Raw genomic sequence first — 22,515 nt, 5'->3', positions numbered from 1 at the left:
TTGATGCTCTAATCAGCACTCACTTGCAGAATCCATCTGCAAGGCGGGTGTGCCACCTTGCGCACACTGGCGCCCCCCCGGACGCCTCCGCAGCCTGCAGCACACGCAGCCGCCCACGAGCGGCGTGGATTTTAAAGGTGGTTTTGTTAGCCCCAGGGTCCCGGGACACCAGACCCAGGCTCTTAGGTGCACTCTGAAAATATTCGTGCTGCATCCAAGTGTGAAGGGGAGCTTCTGGATGGGAATCTTGGGGCCACCACTTGCCATATGGTGGCATCGGGCAAGTCGCTCAACATCCCGGAACCTGTTTTCTCATGGGTAAAATGGGGATTATAACATCCACCCGACAAGATTAATTTTGTGAAGATTGAAAGAGTTTAGAATGTAAAAGTGTTTTGTAAAGTAATTGGCAAAGGATCTTAGTGCTCCCCCTCGCCCCCAGCCTCCCTCTCCCGCCTTGCTGCGGCTCCCAGCGCTCTTCCTTCTCCGAACGACCCGCTTAGAATCCCGAGGTGGATGTAAGCGCCCGGCGCGCCATTCCCACCTCCTGCTCTGGGGCCCCTGCGCGGAATAACGACACTACGCGTATAGGCGTACTATGTGCAGGGTTTATTAGAACTTTATGTATATGAACTCGGTCAATCCTTGCCACAGCCCTTGAGGGAGGAACTATTATTTCTTAGTATTTTTGTTTGTTTGTTTGTTTGTTTAGTTGTCTTTTGTTTTGAGACGGAGTCTCACTCTGTTGCCCCAGCTAGGGTGCGGTGGCGTCGTCATAGCTCACTGGAACCTCCCACTCCTGGGCTTAAGCGATCCTCCTGCCTCAGCCTCCCAAGTAGTTGGGACTACAGCCGCATGCCACCACGCCCGGCTAATTTTTCTATCTTTGTAGAGATGGGGGGTGCGTCTCACTCTTGCTCAGCCTGGTCTGGAACTCCTGACCTCGAGCAATCCTCCCCACTCTACCCCCCAGAGTGTTAGGATTCCAGGCGTGAGCCACCACGCCCAGCCGGGAAGTACTATTATTATCTATGTTTTACTGAAGAAAAAAATTGAGGCACAAACAGATTAAGTCAGGTGACTCATCCAAAGTCAGAGACAGTGGAGTTGAAATTCTAGAGGTCCAGAAAGCTAAACACTATACAAATTCCCTGGCCAGGAGGGTCCTGGATAGAATGGCTTGTTCTTCTATCACCATTCATTTAAGAAAAGTTTAAATCAACCAATATTTCTTGAACCCCATCTGTGAGTCAAGCACTATTCAGGCGGTGGGGCTACAGCAGTGAACAAAGCAGACGAGATTCCCTGTCATGAAACATACGTTCCTGAGGTGAAGACAAACAACTATTAGAATGACAGCTGCCAAGGAAAAAAACACAGCAGAGCTAGCAAGCCGCGAAAAGACAAGGAGGAATCTTCAATGTGAATGACTAAGTGAAATAAGCCCATCTGAAAAGGGTACTTACTCTGCACGATTCCATTCTAGAAAAGGCAAAACTATAGAGACATGGAAAAACCAGAGGTTGCCAAGGGTTCAGGTGAGGGGAGAGAGAGAGGAATAGGTGAAGCACAGGGTACTTTTAGGGCACTGAGACTATTCTGTGTGATACTGTGATAATGGATACATGATATTATACAATTGTCAAAAGCCATGGAATGTACAACAGAGTAAACCTTAATGTAAACTGTAGGTTTTAGTTAATAATAATGTATCCAAGTGTTACAGCTCTTTTAGAATTTGTCTAGCAGGTTTTCTGGTCCTCAGTGGAAGACCCCTCCTCCCCACAATTTTTTATAAAACATATAAAGAAAAATAAATAATGTATCTATATTGGTTCATCAGTGGTAACAAATGTATCACAGCAATGTAAGATGCTAATAATAGGGGAAACTGGGGTGGGGGGGAGGATACATGGGAACTACTTTCTGCTTCATTTTTCTGCTAATGTGAAAATGCTCTAAGAAATAAAGTGTATTAATTTTAAAAACAAAAACCCCCCAATTTTTAAAAATATAAAGTGGGGAGAAAGACAGGAAGTATGGGAGCATTGTAATTTTAGATAGGGTGGACAATGATTTTTGTTAAGTGACAATTAAGTAAGGGCTAGGAGGTGAGGGAGGGAGCCGTGCGACTCTCTGGAACAAGAACATTGGGAAAGAATGAACAAGTACAAGGTGTGAGTGTGTTTCAGAGAGATAAAGGTGTGAGGAATGAGGTAGGTCCCAGTGTGCTTCAGAGGGGTTTTTTTTTGGTTTTTTTTTTTTTGAGACAGAGTCTCACTCTGTTGCCCAGGCTAGAGTCAGTGCCCCGGCATCAGCCTAGCTCACAGCAACCTCAAACTCCTTGGCTCAAGCAATTCTGCTGCCTCAGCCTCCCAAGTAGCTGGGACTACACGCATGTGTCACCATGCCCGGCTAATTTTTTTAATATATATTTTTAGTTGGCCAATTAATTTCTTGGTATTTATAGTAGAGACGGGGTCTCGCTCTTGCTCAGGCTGGTTTCGAACTTCTGACCTTGAGCAATCCGCCTGCCTCAGCCTCCCAGAGTGCTGGCTTCAGAGGCTATTGAGAGGTCTTTGGCATTTCCTCAGAATGGGATTGAAAGCTAGCAAAAAGAGACAGATGTCATGGTAGCCTGACTTACCTTTTAAAAGAGTTAGAAGTGGGGTGTGAGAGAAACACACTCAAAAGTGTGGGGCCTGAGGAAATAGAAGCATGATTGCCGGGCACGGTGGCTCACCTCTGTAATCCTAACACTCTGGGAGGCTGAGGCAGGAGGATTACTTGAGCTCAGGAATTCCAGACCAGCCTGAGCAAGAGCGAGACCCTGTCTCTACTAAAAATAGAAAGAAATTAGCTGGACAACTAAAAATGTATAGAAAAAATTAGCCAGGCATGGTGGTGCGCGCCTATAGTCCCAGCTACTTGGGAGGCTGAGGCAGGAGGATTACTTGAGCCCAGGAGTTTGAGGTTGCTAGGCTGCTAGGTTTGAGGTGACCTAGGCTGACACCACAGCACTCACTCTAGCCTGGGCAATGGAGGGAGACTCTGTCTCAAAAAAAAAAAAATTAAAGAAATAGAAGCATGATGTTCCCACTTCCTGAGCTGGGAAGACTACAAATAGAATCAGGTTTCAGGGATTAGGTCAGTAACTCAATTTCAGTCTTGTTGAGTTATTACACATCCAAGTGGAGATGTAAATTTGGGTGTCATCGGCTTATAGATAGTATTTAAAACCCAGGTCATATGGATAAGATCACCAAGGGAGTGTGTGAGGATTAAAAGGAGAAAAAGTGCAAGCATTGAGCCATGGGGAACTCAAAAGTTTAAAGGTCAAGGAGATGAGAGGAACCAACAAAGGAGACTGAGAAAGAATAGCAAAGACATGAAGGAGGGAACCAGGAGACTGTTGTGACCTTGCAGCCAAATAAAGAGTTTGCAGGAGGAGGAGGAAAGAGTGATAAACAGCCAGATTCTACTAAAATCTCAAGTAGGATAAAGCATGAGAATTGACCAATGGATTAAAGCAAAATGGAGGTCATTGGTGATCATGATAAGGCAGATTTGGTGGATTGGAGGGGACAAAGGTTTGCATGCTATGGGTTCAAAACAACAGAAGAGGAAAAAAGAAAAAAGAGACAGTGACCATAGACAACTCTTTAAAAGGAGTGAAAGACTGAGGCAGGTGGATTGCTCGAGGTCAGGAGTTCAAAACCAGCCTGAGCAACAGCGAGACCCCATCTCTACTATAAATAGAAAGAAATTAATTGGCCAACTAATATATATAGAAAAAATTAGCCGGGCATGGTGGCGCATGCCTGTAGTCCCAGCTATTCGGGAGGCTGAGGCAGTAGGATTGCTTGAGCCCAGGAGTTTGAGGTTGCTGTGAGCTAGGCTGAAGCCACGGCACTCACTCTAGCCAGGGCAACAAAGTGAGACTCTGTCTCCAAAAAAAAAAAAAGAAATTAATTGGCCAACTAATATACAGAGAAAAAATTAGCCGGGCATGGTGGCGCTTGCCTGTAGTCCCAGCTACTTGGGAGGCTGAGGCAGCAGGATTGCTTGAGCCCAGGAGTTTGAGGTTGCTGTGAGCTAGGCTGATGCCACGGCACTTACTCTAGCCTGGGCAACAAAGCGAGACTCTGTCTCAAAAAAAAAAAAAAAATAGAAATTTGAGGGGAGGAGAGAGACAGACTGAGAGGCCAGGGGCTGGAAGGCTAATTGACATGGATATTGACATCATCAGGAATTAGGAATAGTATAGGAGAGAACAATGGGGAGAGGCAGGAGATGGCTACAACAAGGAGAGGTAGCGGATGCTATAAACAGAAGGTACTGCTGCATGCACTTATGTGTGTCTGCATGTGCATTTCTAGCTTTCCAGAGGTTCCTCTTACTCTTTCCCAGGCAATAGTTACCTCTATTCTGCTTCTATCACTATTGATTTACTGTTCTTGCACTTCAAATGAATGGAATCATACAGTATATAATTTTTTTTTTTTGAGACAGAGTCTCACTCTGTTGCCCAGGCTAGAGTAAGTGTATGTCCAACTTCTTTCTTCCAACATTTTGTTTGTGAGATCTAATTATGTTGTACTAATAGCTTGTTTTTTTGATTGCTATTTAGTATAGAATTTTATCAATAAACCACAATTTATACATTCTACTGTTGATGGACATTTCAGTTGTATCCAGTTTGGAGCTATTATGAATAAAACAACTGTGAACATTTTTGTACCTGTATTTTTTTAAATTATTTTTATTAGTTTTAGAGATGGGGTCTCACAATGTTATTCAGGCTGGACTTGAACTCCTGGACTCAAGCAATCCTCAGGTCTAGCCTACTGAGTAGCTGGGACGATAGGCACATGCCACTGTGCCCTGCTTTCGTATCTGGATTTTAATGGACAGATGTACCAAATTTTCTTGGATATATAGCTGAGTCATAGAGTATGTGTATTTTTTGCTTTAGTGTTGATAGATTTTGCCAGTTTCCAAAAGTATTCCAGTTTACACTTTTACCAGCAATGTATGAATGTCTAGATGCCTTACAGTATCCTTACTACAGCTTGGTACGGTCAGTCCTTTTAGTTTTAGATATTCTAGTGGATATGTTGTGGTGTTTCACTGTGGTTTTCATTGTATTTCCCTGACAAAAAATTATGTCGAGCATCTTTTCGTTATTCTTATTGGCCATTTGTATCTCTTTTGTAAAGTGCTTTTTCAAGTCTTTCGCCTGTGAATTTATTAGTTTTTTTCTTATTTATTTGTACTGGGATTTTTTGTTATTGTTGTTGTCTTCTTTCTTCTTTCAGGGTCTTGCTCTGTCACCTGCGCTAGAGTGCAGTGGCGTCATCACAGCTCACAGCAACTTCAAACTCCTGGGCTCAAGTGATCCTCAAGTGATCCGCCTCAGCCTCTTGAGTAGCTGGGACTACAGGTGCATGCCACCATGCCATGCTAATTTTTCTATTTTTTGTAAAGACAGGGTCTCACTTGTACTCAGGCTTGTCTTTGAACTCCTGGCCTCAAGCGATCCTCTGGCCTTGACCTCCCAAAATGCTAGGATTACAACGTGAGCCACCTTGCCTGGCCTGTGCTGGTTTTATGTATATATACACTCTGAATGCTAGTTCTGTATCAAGCATGTTAATTGTAGGTACTTCCTTCCAGTCTGTGACTTGCCTTCTCGCTCTCTTAGTGCTGCCTTTTTTTTTTTTTTTGAGACAGAGTCCAGCTTTGTTGCCCATGGTAGAGTGCCGTGGCATCAGCCTAGCTAACAGCAACCTCAAACACCTGGGCTCAAGTGATCCTCCTGCCTCAACCTCCCGAGTAGCTGGGACTACAGGCAAGCGCCACCATGCCCGGCTAATTTTTTCTAGATATATTTTTAGTTGTCTAGCTAATTTCTTTCTATTTTTAGTAGAGACGAGGGTCTCCCTCTTGCTCAGGCTGGTCTTGAACTCCTGACCTTGAGCGATCATCCCACCACAGGCCTCCCAGAGTGTTAGGATTACAGGCGACAGCTACCACAATCGGCCAGTGCTGCTTTTTTGATGAACGTGAGTCCTTACTTTTTTTTAATTGAGGTGAAATTCATGTAACATAAAATTAATATTTTAAAGTGAACAATTGAGTGGCATTTAGCACATTCATAATGTGTATAGCCTCCACAACTTTCTAGTTCCAAAACATCTTCATCACCCCAAAAGGAAACCCTACATCCATTTAGCAATTGCTCCCCAGTCCCTGGCAACCACCACTCTGTGTTCTACCTCTGTGGATTTCCCATCTGGATATTTCATATAAATGCAGTCACTCAGGCCCGGCCAGTGGCTCACGCCTGTAATCCTAGCACTCTGGGAGGCCGAGGTGGTGGATCACTCAAGGTCAGGAGTTCAAAACCAACCTGAGCAAGATCGAGACCCTGTCTCTACTAAAAATAGAAAGAAATTAATTGACCAACTAAAAATATATATAGAAAAAATTAGCTGGGCATGGTGGCGAATGCCTGTAGTCCCAGCTACTCGGGAGGCTGAGGCAGAAGGATTGCTTGAGCCCAGGAGTTTGAGGTTGCTGTGAGCGAGGCTAAAGTCATGGCACTCTAGTGCGGGCAACAGAGTGCGACTCTGTCTCAAAAAAAAAAAAAAAGAAGAAGAAGAAGAAGTTGTTTTCCATTTTTCTTTTTTCTGTAAGTTTTATTTGTTTTACCTTTCACATTGGGGATTATGATTTATCCTGAATTAACATTTGCATATTGTGTGAGGTTAGGGATCAAAGTTCATTTTCTCTCCATAGGGATAGTCACCATTTATTGAAAAGATCATCCTTTCCCCACTGATCATCTGTGGTGGGGTAGTGCTGTGTTCTTGAGGCGGCTGGTCCAGCGGTGACCTCCTGACACCCTCCCAACCTCCTGATCACAGCAAGAACAGCAGCCTCCCTGACAGACTGGTTCTGCCATGTTCTGAGAATCATTTTTGGAAGCCCAGACCAGAGCCCCTTCTACAGCCCTTCTAATGGCTTCAGAAGCACTGAAATCAATAACTTAAATTATTTTCTACTTGAAATACCTGGACTGGCAGATAAACCTGCCACCTAAGGGAAAAGTGAGCCTCAGAGAGCATGAGTCTGCAGAGTCCAGCCTCAGGGCCCCTCAGCCTCCTCTTCCCCATTACACTCCCATCCGGGGAGACTCTTCAGAACTGGAAGTCCCCACAGCTCTGACCCCAGCATTCCCTCCTGAGTCCACACCTTCTACCTGGGGAACCTCACCCACAAACTTCTCTCACCTTGGCCTAACAACATTGCTTGGGTATCACTTGCTCAGACCTCCCACCTGAGCTCCATGTGCCACCCAGAAATGCTACAGACACTTCCCAACCCCACGGCGAGAGCCAAATTCACCGCTTTCTACCAAACATTCTCTTGTTCCTGAACTTACATCTCCGGGAAAGTCGCCACCACTAACCCACATGCAGAAACCCGGTGTCCTCTTTTACCCGTCCCTCTCCCTTATCGCCCATGATGCCCGATCAGCCCCAAGGCCTGTCAACTCTGTCTCTAAAATCTAACCCCAGGCCCAAGATTGCAACCCTTGTTCCAGCCACCATCACATCTGGTCTGGCTGTTCACAACAGATTCTTCACCCTTGTTCCACCTGAGATTTTTTTTCTATAAAAAAAAAATTAAGAGGCCGGGCGCAGTGGCTCACGCCTGTAATCCTAGCACTCTGGGAGGCCGAGGAGGGCGGATTGCTCAAGGTCAGGAGTTCGAAACCAGCCTAAGCAAGAACGAGACCCCGTCTCTACTATAAATAGAAAGAAATTAATTGGCCAACTAATATATATAAAAAAAAGTCAGCCGAGCATGGTGGCGCATGCCTGTAGTCCCAGTTACTCAGGAGGCTGAGGCAGGAGGATTGCTTGAGCCCAGGAGTTTGAGGTTGCTGTGAACTAGGCTGATGCCATGGCACTGTGGCCAGGTGTGGTGGCTCACACCTGTAATCCTAGCACTCTGAAAGGCTGAGGCTGGAAGATTGCTCGAGGTCAGGAGTTTGAAATCAGCCTGAACAAGAGTGAGAGCCCGTTTCTACTAAAAATAGAAAGAACTTACTCAGGCAACTAAAAAAAAAAAAAAAGAAAAGAAAAAATTAGCCGGGCATGGTGGCACATGCTTGTAGTCCTAGCTGCTCAAGAGGCTGAGGCAGGAGGATCACTTGAGCCAAGGAGTTTGAGGTTGCTGTGAGCTAGGCTGACGCCATGGCACTCTAGCCTGGGCAACAGAGTGAGACTCTGTCTCAAAAAAAAAAAAAAAAAAAATCATTCTTTCTCAGCAATATAGGAAATGGAATATCACTGAAATCCCAGAATGCCTGGTACCAGAGTGCCTTAATTTGCTAGATAAAATATTTTAAATACCTTTTCTTCAGATTTTAAAACATATTTTGATATTCTGAAAAATTTCAAACACATACAAAAGTAAACAAAAAAGCATAATGGGCCGGGCACAGTGGTTCATGACTGTAATCCTAGCACTTTGGGATAGGAGGATTGCTTGAGGTCAGGAGTTTGAGTCCTGAGCAAGACCCCATCTCTACAAAAAATAGAAAAATTAGCCAGGCATGGTGGCTGGCACCTGTAGCCCCAGCTACTTGGGAGGCTGAGGGGGGAGGATCACTTGAGCCCAGGAGTTGGAGGTTGTAGTGAGCTATGATGACACCACTGCATTCTACCCAGGGTGACAGAACAAGACTATCTCAAAAAAGAAAAAAAAGATATAACAACTAAATGCAAATGCAATGTGAGATTCTAAATGGGTTTTTTTTCTTTGCTATAAAGGCCATTTTCAGGCTAGTTGGTGAAACTGTAATAGTCTGAGGACCATATGATAGTAATATAACAGTGTCAGTTCTCTGATTTGTGTGGTTGTTTTATAGTTATGTAAGAGAATGTCCTTTTTTTATATATATAGGAAATGCACACTAAAGTATTTAGAGATAATGAGCATTAAGTTGGCAACTTCCCCTTGGATGATTCAGGAAAAAAATAAGTCCTTTGGACTATACTTGCATCTTTTATGTAAGTTTGACATCACTTCATAAGAAAAAAAGAAGAGTTAATGGCTAATGGTGTTCTGAAATTAATGAGACACTAATCCTTAAATTCAGGAATCCCAACAAATCCCAAGCATGAAATATGAAAATAAATCTTCACCTAGACTCATTATACTGAAAGCATAGAATATCAAAAACAAAGAGGAGATATTACAATAAGCTGCAGAAAAAAAGACTTTTACAAAGAAATGGCAATTAGATTGCTATCTGACTTCTGCACAGCAACGGTGAAAGCCCCACACTGGAATGGTATCTCCAGCGTGCTGGGAGAACACATTCACCAGTTCAGAAGTCTGTATCTAATGTCTTTATGGATGAGGGTGAAATAAGAACATTTTCACACATGCAAAAGCCAAGAAAGTTTACTACCAACATATCTTCACTAAAAGAACTACAGGGGCCAGGCACGGTGGCTCACGCCTGTAATCCTAGCACTCTGGTAGGCCAAGGCAGGAGGATCGCTCGAGGTCAGGAGTTCGAAACCAGCCTGAGCAAGACCCTGTCTCTACTATAAATAGAAAGAAATTAATTGGCCAATTAATATATATAGAAAAAATTAGCTGGGCATGGTGGCGCATGCCTGTAGTCCCAGCTACTCGGGAGGCCGAGGCAGAAGAATTGCTTGAGCCCAGGAGTTTGAGGTTGCTGTGAGCTAGGCTGACGCCACGGCACTCTAGCCTGGGCAACAGAGTAAGACTCTGTCTCAAAAAAAAAAGAAAGAAAGAAAAGTAGATTTATTTGAAAATCTGTTTAGGGAGGGTTGTATTTCCCTCTCCAGTCCTTGCAGCTCTGTGACTGCCCCCCTCCACGTTGGCAGAAAACTTGAGGTTTGTGCACCAGAGATATTATTCTAAAAACAAGAGGACTAAAACAACATTTACATCCTAAATTCTGAGAACCTCAGCCTTTTTCCCCAACTCAGTACCCAGACCACTAGCAATCAGAACTGTACTCTCCAAGTAGGCGATTGGAATATGTTTGCTTTGGAGAACCTGATCTAAAGATAAAGACCTCGCTCAATAACTTGGCATTGAGTATTTGGCAAAATAAATAAATAAAGATAAAGACCTCGAAGTTTCCCCAAGGAAAAGACCTGGCCGGATCAAAGATATATTGTCTCCCATACACTCTGAGAAAGTAAACTTAGCTGTGACGGAGAAAGTAAAATTCTGCCCTGCCATTAGTCAAGCTGGAATAACAAACACAGATAGCACCAGCTGCAAAGTTAGGAGGCAATATTTCTCCTAAGGTATGCAGCAGTAAAGTGCAGAGCGACCCCCTTTTGTGATTACTCCTTTCTTACTCACTGAGAAACTGTGTCTTCTAAAACCATAGGCGATAAGAAACGTTGCTGTTTGAAATCATATCAGTGAGACTCAACATTCCACTTTCACCTGAGGATCCAAATTGCCTTGAATCAGAGAAGCAGTCTTGATTCACAGCCCAGGAGCAGAGCTTCAGCTAAGGGGTTTCTGGATACAGTATGATATCAATGTTTACTTTGCAGTCCAGACCCGATATTAACTGTTTACAAAAAGCCCTATTTACTATGAGCCTATGAGAACATCAGTCCCCAATCTTTTTGGCACCAGGGACTGGTTTCGTGGAAGATAATTTTTCCATGACTAGGGTGGAGGGGATGGCTTCGGGATGATTCAAGCACATTACATTTATTGTGCACTTTATTTCTATTATTATGACATTGTAATATATGATGAAATAATTATACAACTCACCATAATGCAGAATTAGTGGGAGCCCTGAGCTTGTTTTCCTGCAATTAGATGGTCGCATCTAGGGGTGATCGGAGACAGTGACACTCAAAGTGTGTTGCTTATGTCCAGTCTACTCTGTAATCTCATTTTGGTTGCTGTCACTGCAGAAAACTCTGCTTCACAAAGATAGGATGTTGGAAATGGAAGCAGGCTTTTCAGTGCTTTTGTGGCAATCTCAGGATATTCTGCCTTGACTTTAACCCAGAACATGTGGAGATTTGACGTGGTCTCAAACATACTTTTAAGGTCACTGTCCTTTGCGATCTCAAGCAGTTGATCTTCTTTTAACACAAAGTCAATTCCCCGGGCTGGGCATGGTGGCGCGTGCCTGTAGTCCCAGCTACCTGGGAGGCTGAGGCAGAAGGATTGCTTGAGCCCAGGAGTTTGAGGTTGCTGTGAGCTAGGCTGACGCCATGGCACTCTAGCCTAGGCAACAGAGTGAGACTCTGTCTCAAAACAACAACAACAACAACAAAGCAAGCATTGTTGCTTTGTTGTCAACGGCAGACCTGTTAACCTGGGTTGCTCACCATGGTGACTGGTAATACTCACTAACAATTGTAGCTCAGTATCCTCTATTTCATCAATTCATCTAGTTATGGTGCTAGCCAAAAGAGGAATATGTGCAACCTCTTGAATGAACTGCAGCCTCTCCTAAAAGTTCATGGCAAATGTCCTCAGCAGCAGCAGGATCAACTCTCCACCAATAGGAAAGGGCCTCTTAGCTTTAGCAATGCGGTCAGCCACTAAGAGTGATGCTCACAGTGCAGACACTTCTCATGAGGTGGTGGCCTTCAATAATTGCTTCTGTTCTTCGTGTTCACGTTTTCTTCTTTTGAAAAACTCCAAAGGCTTGTCTTTTAATTCAGGGTACTTGGTGTCCATGTGGCAAAGCTGCTTTGAAGGTTTCATGGCTTTGTTGGATAGCCGGTTGCCACATATTATACAAAGTGGGCTTGGAGAATGTGAATCACCTATTGCAATGAACCCGTACTTGAAGGAGGACCCGTGGTATTTTCTTTTAAATGCAGCTTTCATTTTGTTGGCAGTCTGAGTGTCTTCTGCTGTCTCATCATTCGGTCTTTCCCCCTTTTCAAAGAAGCTCTCCAGCAATGTTTACTTTTTAGTCATCTTTGCTAGGGTTAGCTTTTGGGCTTACCAAAACTATGACTGAGACAAGGGCACAGTGCGGGAAAGAGGCATGGACAGAAGTGGTAAATAAAATAATGCGGTGACCATTTGAAGATTAAAATAAGTGTTGGATTCTGACTTAAAGTCTGCCACCAGATGCAGCTGTACAATTGAAGTACATCAATTCGCTTGCCACTATAAAGCCTGCTACCAGATACAGCTTGATTGTAACTTGCCACTCAGCGATAGGGTTTGTTTGTGGTTTTTTTTTTTTTTATATATATATATATTTTTTTAGTTGGCCAATTAATTTCTTTCTATTTTTTTTTTTTTTGGTAGAGACAGGGTCTCACTCAGGCTGGTTTCGAACTCCTGACCTTGAGCAATCCGCCCGTCTCGGCCTCCCAAAGTGCTAGGATTACAGGCGTGAGCCACCACGCCCGGCCATGTTTGTGGTTTTTTTTTTTTTTGAAATAGAGTCTCACTCTGTTGCCCTGGCTAGAGTGCTGTGCTGTCAGCCTAGCTCACAGCAACCTCAAACTCCTGGCCTCAAGCAATCCTTCTGCCTCAGCTTCCCGAGTAGCTGGGACTACAGGCATGCGCCACCATGCCCGGCTAATTTTCTCTATATTTTTAGTTGGCCAATTAACTATCTATTTTTAGTAGAGATGGGGTCTCGCTCTTGCTCAGGCTGGTTTCAAACTCTTGACCTTGAGTGATCCACACGCTTCGGCCTCCCAGAGTGCTAGGATTACAGGTGTGAGCCACCGCGCCCGGCCAGCGATAGGGTTTAGATATGAGTTTGCAAACAATTCATTTATTTTTATTTTTTTATTTTTATTTATTTATTTATTTATTTATTTATTTATTTATTTATTTATTTATTTTTGAGACAGAGTCTCGCTTTGTTGCCCAGGCTAGAGTGAGTGCCGTGGCGTCAGCCTAGCTCACAGCAACCTCAAACTCCTGGGCTCACGCAATCCTCCTGCCTCAGCCTCCCGAGTAGCTGGGACTACAGGCATGCACCACCATGCCCGGCTAATTTTTTTTATATATATATATATATATATATATATATATATATATATATATATATTAGTTGGCCAATTAATTTCTTTCTATTTTTTTTTATAGTAGAGATGGGGTCTCGCTCAGGCTGGTTTTGAACTCAGCCTCCTAGAGTGCTAGGATTACAGGCGTGAGCCACCAAGCCCGGCCCCTACAATTCATTTATTATGGTCTCTGTCAAACTTCTCTGCTAATGATAATTTGTATTTGCATCCGCTCTCCAGCACTAGCATCACCCTGGCAGCTCCACCTCACATCATCAGGCATTAGATTCTCTAGCACGCAACCTAGATCCCACGCATGTGCAGTTTATAGTAGGGCTCCCGCTCCTATGAGATTCTAATGCCCCGGCTGATCTGACAGGAGGTGGAGCTCAGATGGTGATGAGAGCCATGGGGAGCAGCTGTAAACACAGACGAAGCTTTACTCGCTTGCCCCATGCTCACCTCCTGCTGTGTAGCCCATTTCCTAACAGGCCACAGACTGGTACTGACCTATGGCCCAGGGGTGGGGGACCACAGTACTAGAACGCTGCTCCATTCACCTATGCTCCCCCTCGCAAATCCTTTAGTGTACCTATCTCTTCCTTTGCTTGGCAAGATGCTTTTTATCACCTTTGGTGTGTGATATTCACTGCAACAAGCCAATAAACCCGTCATGGTAGTTGGCTGATGGGCTAGGATAACCCCCTTGAAGAAAACCTGAGGCTTTGGTTTAGCAAAACAAAACAGCAAATCAAAAATGAAGTCTATAAATGTATAGAACTATTATCTATCCATAATAATTTGTTTTTAAAGCAGGGTTTCACTCTGTTGCCCAGGCTGGAGTACATGTGCTGGCTCCTTCGTGCTGCTTCTAGCAAAGTCCTACACGAGGACACATCAATCAGGCCTGAGCTAGTCAGTAAGCATAAAGAAATGGAGAGGCCAGGTGCAGTGGCTCACGCCTGTAATCCTAGCTCTCCGGGAGGCTGAGGCAGTAGGATCGCTAAAGGTCAGGAGTTCGAAACCAGCCTGAGCAAGAGGGAGACTCTCATCTCTACTAAAAATAGAAAGAAATTATCTGGACAACTAAAAAAATATATATATATAGAAAAAATTAGCCGGGCATGGTGGCATCTGCCTGTAGTCCCAGCTACTCGGGAGGCTGAGGCAGGAGGATCACTTGAGCCTAGGAGTTTGAGGTTGCTGTGAGCTAGGCTGACACCACGGCACTCACTCTAGCCAGGGCAACAAAGTGAGACTCTGTCTCAAAAAAAAAAAAAAAAAAAAAAAAAGAATTCTGTGACTGACGTAGTGCAAGACTACCAGCCAAGATCAGATTAATGGCATTGTCTTCCACTTCAAGCTACCATTAATCAGAGAGTTGGGGGGATGGTCACAGAGGCCAGTAATCAGAATATAAGAGTTTTTAGGCTTAATATGATATGTAAGATCTTTGGCTACAGTAACTCATGCTTAATAACCTACTAATTATTTCAGGAACCATATTACCGAGCAAACTAACTAATAAAAAACCCACACCTGGCCCACAACAGCCTATGACTAATATCCGGGATCCCAAATGCATCTCTCTAGAAGTGGCTGCCAACGCTGTGCAGCCTTTAAGGGGAGTGTCAACCACATGAGCCTCCTCAGATGGGCCGCGAGTGATAAGGGACAAAGAACAGCCTCTCTGAGGACAGAGCCAGGGCCACGGAGAACAGGGGAGGTCATCCCAGGGGGCAGATCCAGGGGAAGCCAGATAGACTAACCAAGCAACTTCCTCCTCTGTCAGCACACGTCATCCTTATTCTCCCAGATTTGATACACATCGTTGTTCTGGTGATCCAATGTTGTGTAACACATCACTCTTGCACCTAAGAGTGGCCATGTGATAAAATTCTGACCAGTGAAGTATAAACAAAAGTTGTTGGACAAGACTTCCAAGAAAGTTTTTTAAGAGAGGACAAAAAGCTAATATGGATTATTTTCTACACTTTCCCTATTCCTTCTGATTTCTGGCTGGAATGCAGAGGTGATAGCTGGAGCTCCAACAGTCACCTTGGACCATGAGGTAATCTTGAGAATGAAAACCACAGGCTAAGGATGGGGAAGAGAGAGACAGAAGAAGCTTGGGCCCCGATGATGATGGGTGATGAAGGAGAAGCTATGAACTACCTACCTATGGAGATTTTTTTTTACATGAGAGAAAAATAAAATTTGAATATAATTTAAGCCACTGTTATTTTGGTCTCCATTATTAGCAGCCAAATGCACTTCCTACCTTAGGCAGTTGGTCTTCCTCACTCATTGTCCATGGGGGCAGGAATCCTTTGCTTTTGCTTATCATTTTTATCTTCTGCAACCCACACAGAATCTGGCACAGAGTAGGTACGCCGTGAAGACTGTTGAATGAATCCTAGCACTTTAGGTCATAGCGGGTTTATCAAGCTGTCTGAACACAATAAGGTACAAAGAGGAACAGACCTTTTTTGCCTTCCCTGCCAACCATGCCTCCAGCCCTGCTCTGTCAGCAGCCTTCCCCACCCCTGGAATGCATTTCTCAAGCGGGCCCCTAGCTCTCTGGTCATTTTCGTGGATCACAAGTCTTGAACAGTCCGTTTTAAAGCTTCAATCTGTCATCCTATTCCTAGCTTCCCCTCCCCCAGCACAGCTAGACCCACAGCACAGAGACCTGCAATGGCAAAGTAGGGCCTGTTCTTCGCTTTTCTCTCATCCTCCCTCTGCCTCCTCCCTCTGGCTTCTCCAGGGTTGGAATGGTGGGAGAAAGGAAACGAGTAAAGACTACGATGCCCATCTGTTTCTTGCAGGCCCTCTGCGTCTCTTGGTACTCCCCTGCCATGGCCCGTGACCTCCCCTCATCTCTCAAGGTTGAGGGAGAGGAAATAATGAAGCACTCCAGAACAGACCAACAACTCCACCGTGATTTTTTCCCCCTCTTTTCAGAGATAGAATCTTGCTCTGTTGTCCAGGGCAGTCCTCCCACCTCAGCCTCTCAAGTAGCTAGGACTACATGTGCATGCCACCACACTAGATAACTTATTTTTGTAGAAACAAGGTACTTACTACGTTGTCCAGACTGGTCTCAAACTCCTGGCCTCAATGATCCTCCTGCCTCGGCCTCCCAAAGTGCTGGGATTACAGGTGTGAGCCACACATTCACTATCTCCATGATTTTTTACTCCCAAATCAAATTTATAATCTCACATAGGCTTTCAGTGGTGACAGAGGCTGTCATTGTGGGAGCCGTTGTGCTTTTTTGCCTGGTCTGTAAAGTCTTTCTCTACAATGTGGGGGCACCTGTGTGTACTTCTTCTCTCCTTGAAGACTCAGTTTAAACTCCAAGACCACAGGAAAAATCTCTCTCAACTTCCTGTTACACACACACACACACACACACACACACACACACACACACAAAACCATCTTTTTTTTTTTTTTGAGACAGAGTCTCGTTTTGTTGCCCAGGCTAGAGTAAGTGCCGTGGCATCAGCCTAGCTCACAGCAACCTCAATCTCCTGGGCTCAAGCAATCCTGCTGCCTCAGCCTCCTGAGTAGCTGGGACAACAGGCATGTGCCACCATGCCCGGCTAATTTTTTCTATATCTATTAGTTGGCCAATTAATTTCTTTCTATTTATAGTAGAGATGGGGGTCTTCCTCCTGCTCAGGCTGGTTTCGAACTCCTGACCTCGAGCAATCCGCCCACCTCAGCCTCCCAGAGTGCTAGGATTACAGGCGTGAGCCACTGCGCCCGGCCACATGACCACCTTTAACTTTCGCAAGCACCGTAAGAGTTAAATGAGTGAGGTAACTAACTGAAGGAAGCAGGGAGCTTCTGGTTGAATGCGGTGAACTGAGCACACGTATTTACCCCCAGAAACCACATTAAAATGAGAGTAAAGAAGTAATAAAGCACAAAAGCACAAGGACACAGAGAGAAGACTCACGCAAATGAGAGGTGTAATCAGAAAAATGGAAATGTGAGGTAATGGACTTAACTTTGAGGATTTCCCATTTGCCCCAGGATGTGGGCAGTGAAGAGCCAAAATTATCAGTCGTAGAACCCATAACAACTCAAAACTTTAAAGGTCCTTAGTCCTCTGAAAGCAGGGGGAGGAGGATTGGAAAATTCCCTTTTGGGGATAATAACTGGCTCAGGAGGAAAAGCTTACAGGATCTGAAAGGCTAGTCCCCCTCATCACCCCCAGGGAGGCCCAGCAGCTGACAGTCTCTGCACCCTCCAGGGCTTCCAGTCAGCTCTTTGGGGGTCTCTCGTCACTAGGGACAGGCAGCTAAGGAGCATCAGAGAGGGGAAAGCAGCCTCAAACATAAAAGCCAAAAGAGAAAGAGCCCAGAGGGTAATAGAAAGTGAAGGGACCAGAAGAAAATGCTCCTAAAATTGCAATTAATATCCTCAGAGAAGATATTACAGCCATGATATAAGAACAAGATGCTCCTAGCACTCTGGGAGGCTGAGGCAGAAGGATTGCTCGAGGTCAGGAGTTTGAGACTAGCCTGAGCAAGAGAGAGACCCCGTCTCTACTAAAAATAGAAAGAAATTAGCCAGACAACTAAAAATATATATAAAAAATTAGCCGGGCATGGTGGCGCGTGCCTGTAGTCCCAGCTACTCAGGAGGCTGAGGCAGGAGAATTGCTTGAGCCCAGGAGTTTGAGGTTGCTGTGAGCTAGGCTGACGCCACGGCACTCACTCTAGCCTGGGCAACAAAACGAGACTCTGTCTCAAAAAAAAAAAAAAGGAACATTAAAAAAATTATAAAGACTTCTTGGATATTAAAAGTATGGAAACAGAAGTAACAAACTTAATAAAAGGATTCTAAGATAAAGTTAAGGAAACATCCTGAGTGTAGAATAAAAAGACAAAGAAATTGAAAATAAGAAATAAAATGTAAAAACATTAGAGGTTCAGTCCAGGAAATAGAATATCTGATTAATAGGAGCTCTAGAAAGAGAGAACAAATAAATAGCTGAGGGGGCAAGTTATTAAATAAATAATTCAATAATATTTTCCTGAACTGAAGGAAATAAGTTTCCAAATTAAAAGGGCCCAACAGGCTGGGCGAGGTGGCTCACGCTGTAATCCTAGCTCTCTGGGAGGCCGAGGCAGGCGGATTGCTCAAGGTCAGGAGTTCAAAACCAGCCTGAGCAAGAGCGAGACCCCGTCTCTACTATAAATAGAAAGAAACTAATTGGCCAACTGATATATATATAAAAAAAATTAGCCGGGCATGGTGGCACATGCCTGTAGTCCCAGGTACTGGGGAGGCTGAGGCAGAAGGATCGCTCGAGCCCAGGAGTTTGAGGTTGTTGTGAGCTAGGCTGACGCCACGGCACTCACTCTAGCCTGGACAACAAAGCGAGACTCTGTCTCAAAAAAATAAATAAATAAATAAATAAAATAAAATAAAAGGGCCCAGCATGGTAAATTAAAAAAAAAACAAACATAGTGAGATCCTATCTCTTAAAAAATATAAGAAAAATTAGCCAGGTGTGGTGCACACGTGTAGCCCCACCTACTAGGGAAGCTGAGGCAGGAGGATCGCTTGAGCCCAGGAGTTCGAGGCTGCAGTGAGCCATGATGATGCCATGCAATCCAGTCTGGGTAAAAGAGTAAGACCTTGTCTCTAAAATAAATAAATAAATAAAATTAAAAATATATAAATTTGTTAAAGTTTTAAATCAAACACTCAAGATTTATATCATCGTGAAATTTCAGAATAAACATCAAGAAGAACTTCTAAAAGCTTCCAGAGAGACAATCAAGAAGATTAACAGAAGAAAAATATTGGTGAAAATATGACATTGGGATATAAAATTAAATCTGAGGAAAAATATGATATAAAAAGTTTATGTGAAATTTGACACAGAAAGGGAAATAATGCTAAAAAGCAAAGAGCTAATTGTCTGGTTCAGGAAGTTAGAAGAACAACAGAGTAAACCTGAAGAAAATGGAGGAATATAATAGAATTATAGGCTGACATTTATTTTCCCTCAAGATTTTAGCTACAACTCCATGTTTTTGTATCTGGCATTGCTGTCTATAAGCCTGCTGTCAGCCTGACTTCTTTTCTTTCTTTCTTTCTTTTAGAGGATCTATTTTATCTTGCACTCTGATGTGTGCAGGTGGGGTGGGGAGGGAGATGAACTGAGAGTATTTGACGGAGGTAAAAGGGGCAGAACTTCAACACTGCTTGACAGCGAGGATGGAAGAAGAGAGAAAAAACAAACATGAGTCATCCTGTTAGGAAAAACCAAAAACAAAACAAAGAACAGGTATAGGGGAAAGAAGATGAGACCAGCTGTGGATTGGGGTGTTGCAGGCCATCTCGTGAAGATTCCCGTGTCTGTGTCTGGATGGGTTCACAGGTTTGAAATGCTGGACAGGGAGCCAGGTGGAAGCCACAGAGGCATGAGTTATTGGCATTAGATGGGATAGGGACAGATGTTGGAGACCTGGAGGGTGAGAAGCTGGGGATGTTGGGAGCAGGAGGGTGCAGAGTGAGGAGGAAGAAAGCTCAGCCCAGCATCCCCAAGGAAAACTAACGCTTCAAGAAAGAGCAGAGGCCAGACACGGTGGCTCACGCCTGTAATCCTAGCACTCTGGGAGGCCAAGGTGGGCGGATCGCTCAAGGTCAGTAGTTCAAAACCAGCCTGAGCAAGAGTGAGACCCCGTCTCTACTAAAAATAGAAAGAAAATTAATTGGCCAACTAAAAGTATATAGAAAAATTAGCCAGGCATGGTGGCGCATGCCTGTAGTCCCAGCTACTCAGGAGGCTGAGGCAGTAGGATTGCTTGAGCCCAGGAGTTTGAGGTTGCTGTGAGCTAGGCTGACGGCGGCACTCACTCTAGCCTGGGCAACAAAGCAAGACTGTCTCAAAAAAAAAAAAAAAAAGAAAGAAAGAACAGAGATATATGCAACTATTGAAAGAAAAGAAGAAAGGAAGGAAAGGAAAGGAAGAAGAAAGGAAGGAAAGGAAAGAGAGAAAGAAAAGAAGGAAGGGAGGGAGGGAGGGAGGGAGGGAGGGAGGAAGGAAGGAAGGAAGGAAGGAAGGAAGGGAGGGAGGGAGGGAGGGAGGGAGGGAGGGAGGGAAGGGGGAAGTAAGGGATGGAGGGAAAAGAGAAAGAAAAAAGAAAAGAGAAGCCTGAAAAGAAAGCTGAAACAGAGGGGTCAAAGGTTGCTGGGAGAGACTGAATGGCACAGAAGCCAGAAGTGCATCCCCAGAAGGGGCCAGCTGCAGTGTTGTGGAGAAGGCAAACCAGATAAGGGTTTGAAAGGAGATCACAGTGACCTTGGCCGGAGCAGTTTCCCCAGGGAGGCAGGGGGTGGAGGGAGAGCTACTGTGCAGGGTTGAGGGGTGAGTAGAAGGTGAGGAGGTGGAGCTGGGAGAGCAGATTGTTCTCGAGTGGCTGGAGTGTGAAGGGGGGGGGGCTAAAAAAAGGAATTTTATTTTATTTTTTAATGATAACATTCTGATTCCAAAAATAGTTACATATTCTTTTCATAACACTTAGCACAGAAACGTTCAAAGAATAGACAATTCTTCTATAAACCCAGCAGACTGGACAAGTGCTCATCCTTAGGTGATGGTCCTTTAACCCACCCACACATATTTTGAAAAAATTTGACTACTTGGAAGAATGCATGTTCATTTCATGTACCATGAGCATGTCCCTTTCAATAAGTAATTCATAATATTTTGTTTTTATTATTAAGGAATAGATGTTTATTGTAAAATAAACAGTATTTAAATAGTAAAATGTAAAGTTTTAAGGTAGGGCTATTTGTAGATCAGACTTGCTGCGTACACACGGCGAGCAAAGAGCTAGCAGGGCAGACTTGGGAACAGAAGAGGTTGGGGAGCCAGAGCTTCCTGCCTCTGGGCCTAGCCCTTGATCAGAAAAGAAATCAGGTCTCCTGCTGGGAGCAGTAGGGGAGTGGAAGGTAGGAAGTAGTTGCTATAGGGAACTGACCTGCAGGGCTAACCAGGGTCACTGAGGGTTGCTGAGCAGTGGGAAACTTCTGTTCTGTGGTGGCTCAACATTCAGTAAGACAGGCCTGGATTTCTGTCCTGGTTCTGCCCCCTAATTAGCTAAAAGTCCCTGGCCAAATTACCTAACCTCTCTGAACCTCAGAAGTCCAGATGAAAAAGTTGAGAAGGTAGATGGTTGAGGACCAATCCATGCTTGGGAATTAGCTAGGTTTGAAGCAAAATTATTGGCAAGACAGTGGTTAAAATGAGAGATTATGAGGTCTTTGCTCATTAGAAATGGAAGCACAGGCCGGGCGCGGTGGCTCACGCCTGTAATCCTAGCTCTCTGGGAGGCCGAGGCGGGCGGATTGCTCAAGGTCAGGAGTTCAAAACCAGCCTGAGCAAGAGCGAGACCCCGTCTCTACTATAAATAGAAAGAAACTAATTGGCCAACTGATATATATATATAAAAAAATTAGCCGGGCATGGTGGCGCATGCCTGTAGTCCCAGCTAGTTGGGAGGCTGAGGCAGTAGGATTGCTTGAGCCCAGGAGTTTGAGGTTGCTGTGTGCCAGGCTGATGCCACGGCACTTACTCTAGCCTGGGCAACAAAGCGAGACTCTGTCTCAAAAAAAAAAAACAAAAAAACCCCACTATATATATATATATATATATATATATATATATATATATATATATATAATAAAATAAAATAGGCTGGGCTAAGCTATAATGTTTGGTAGCTCAGGTGTACCAATGCATTTTCAACTTACGACATTTTCAGCTTAACTATGGAATTAATCAGGATATAACCCATTATAATTTGAGAAGCATCTGTATTTGTAACACAAATAACCAATATTGATTTACTATCAAGAACATTTAAAGAACTCCTACAAAACATTGAAAGATAATCCAATAAATAAATGGACAAAAGACATGAAGGGACATTTCAGAAAAATGGAAATACAAAGATCTCTTTAAAAATATGGGCCGGGCGAGGTGGCTCACGCCTGTAATCCTAGCACTCGGGGAGGCCGAGGCAGGCGGATTGCCGGAGGTCAGGAGTTCGAAACCAGCCTGAGCAAGAGCAAGACCCCATCTCTACTATAAATAGAAAGAAATTAATTGGCTAACTAGTATATATAGAAAAAATTAGCCAGGAATGGTGGCGCATGCCTGAAGTCCCAGCTACTCAGGAGGCTGAGGCAGGAGGATCGCTTGAGCCCAGGAGTTTGAGGTTGCTGTGAGCTAGGCTGACGCCACGGCACTCACTCTAGCCTGGGCAACACAGAGAGATTCTGTCTCAAAAAAAAAAAAAAATATGAAAGATGGTCTCATTAGTAATCAGAAAAATGCAAATCAAGACCACATTGGGTTATCATCTTATCTTCACTAGACTGGCAGAAATTAAGATGTCTTTTTTTT

At 44.1% G+C, this 22,515-nt stretch overlaps 1 non-coding gene across 1 annotated transcript; it reads left to right on the top strand.

Annotated features, from left to right (window-relative positions):
• Positions 1 to 1,715: 1,715 nt before the first annotated feature.
• On the top strand, positions 1,716 to 1,777 carry LOC142869798 (U7 small nuclear RNA). Its single transcript, XR_012918353.1, has one exon. It is a non-coding gene; the product is annotated as a U7 small nuclear RNA (small nuclear RNA).
• The last annotated feature ends 20,738 nt before the right edge of the window (positions 1,778 to 22,515 follow it).

This window comes from Microcebus murinus, chromosome 2 (assembly GCF_040939455.1).
Source record: "Microcebus murinus isolate Inina chromosome 2, M.murinus_Inina_mat1.0, whole genome shotgun sequence".
In the NCBI taxonomy this organism is placed as follows: domain Eukaryota; kingdom Metazoa; phylum Chordata; class Mammalia; order Primates; family Cheirogaleidae; genus Microcebus; species Microcebus murinus.
Note: the sequence above shows the minus strand (reverse complement) of the source record. Positions and strands in the feature narration are given on the sequence as shown.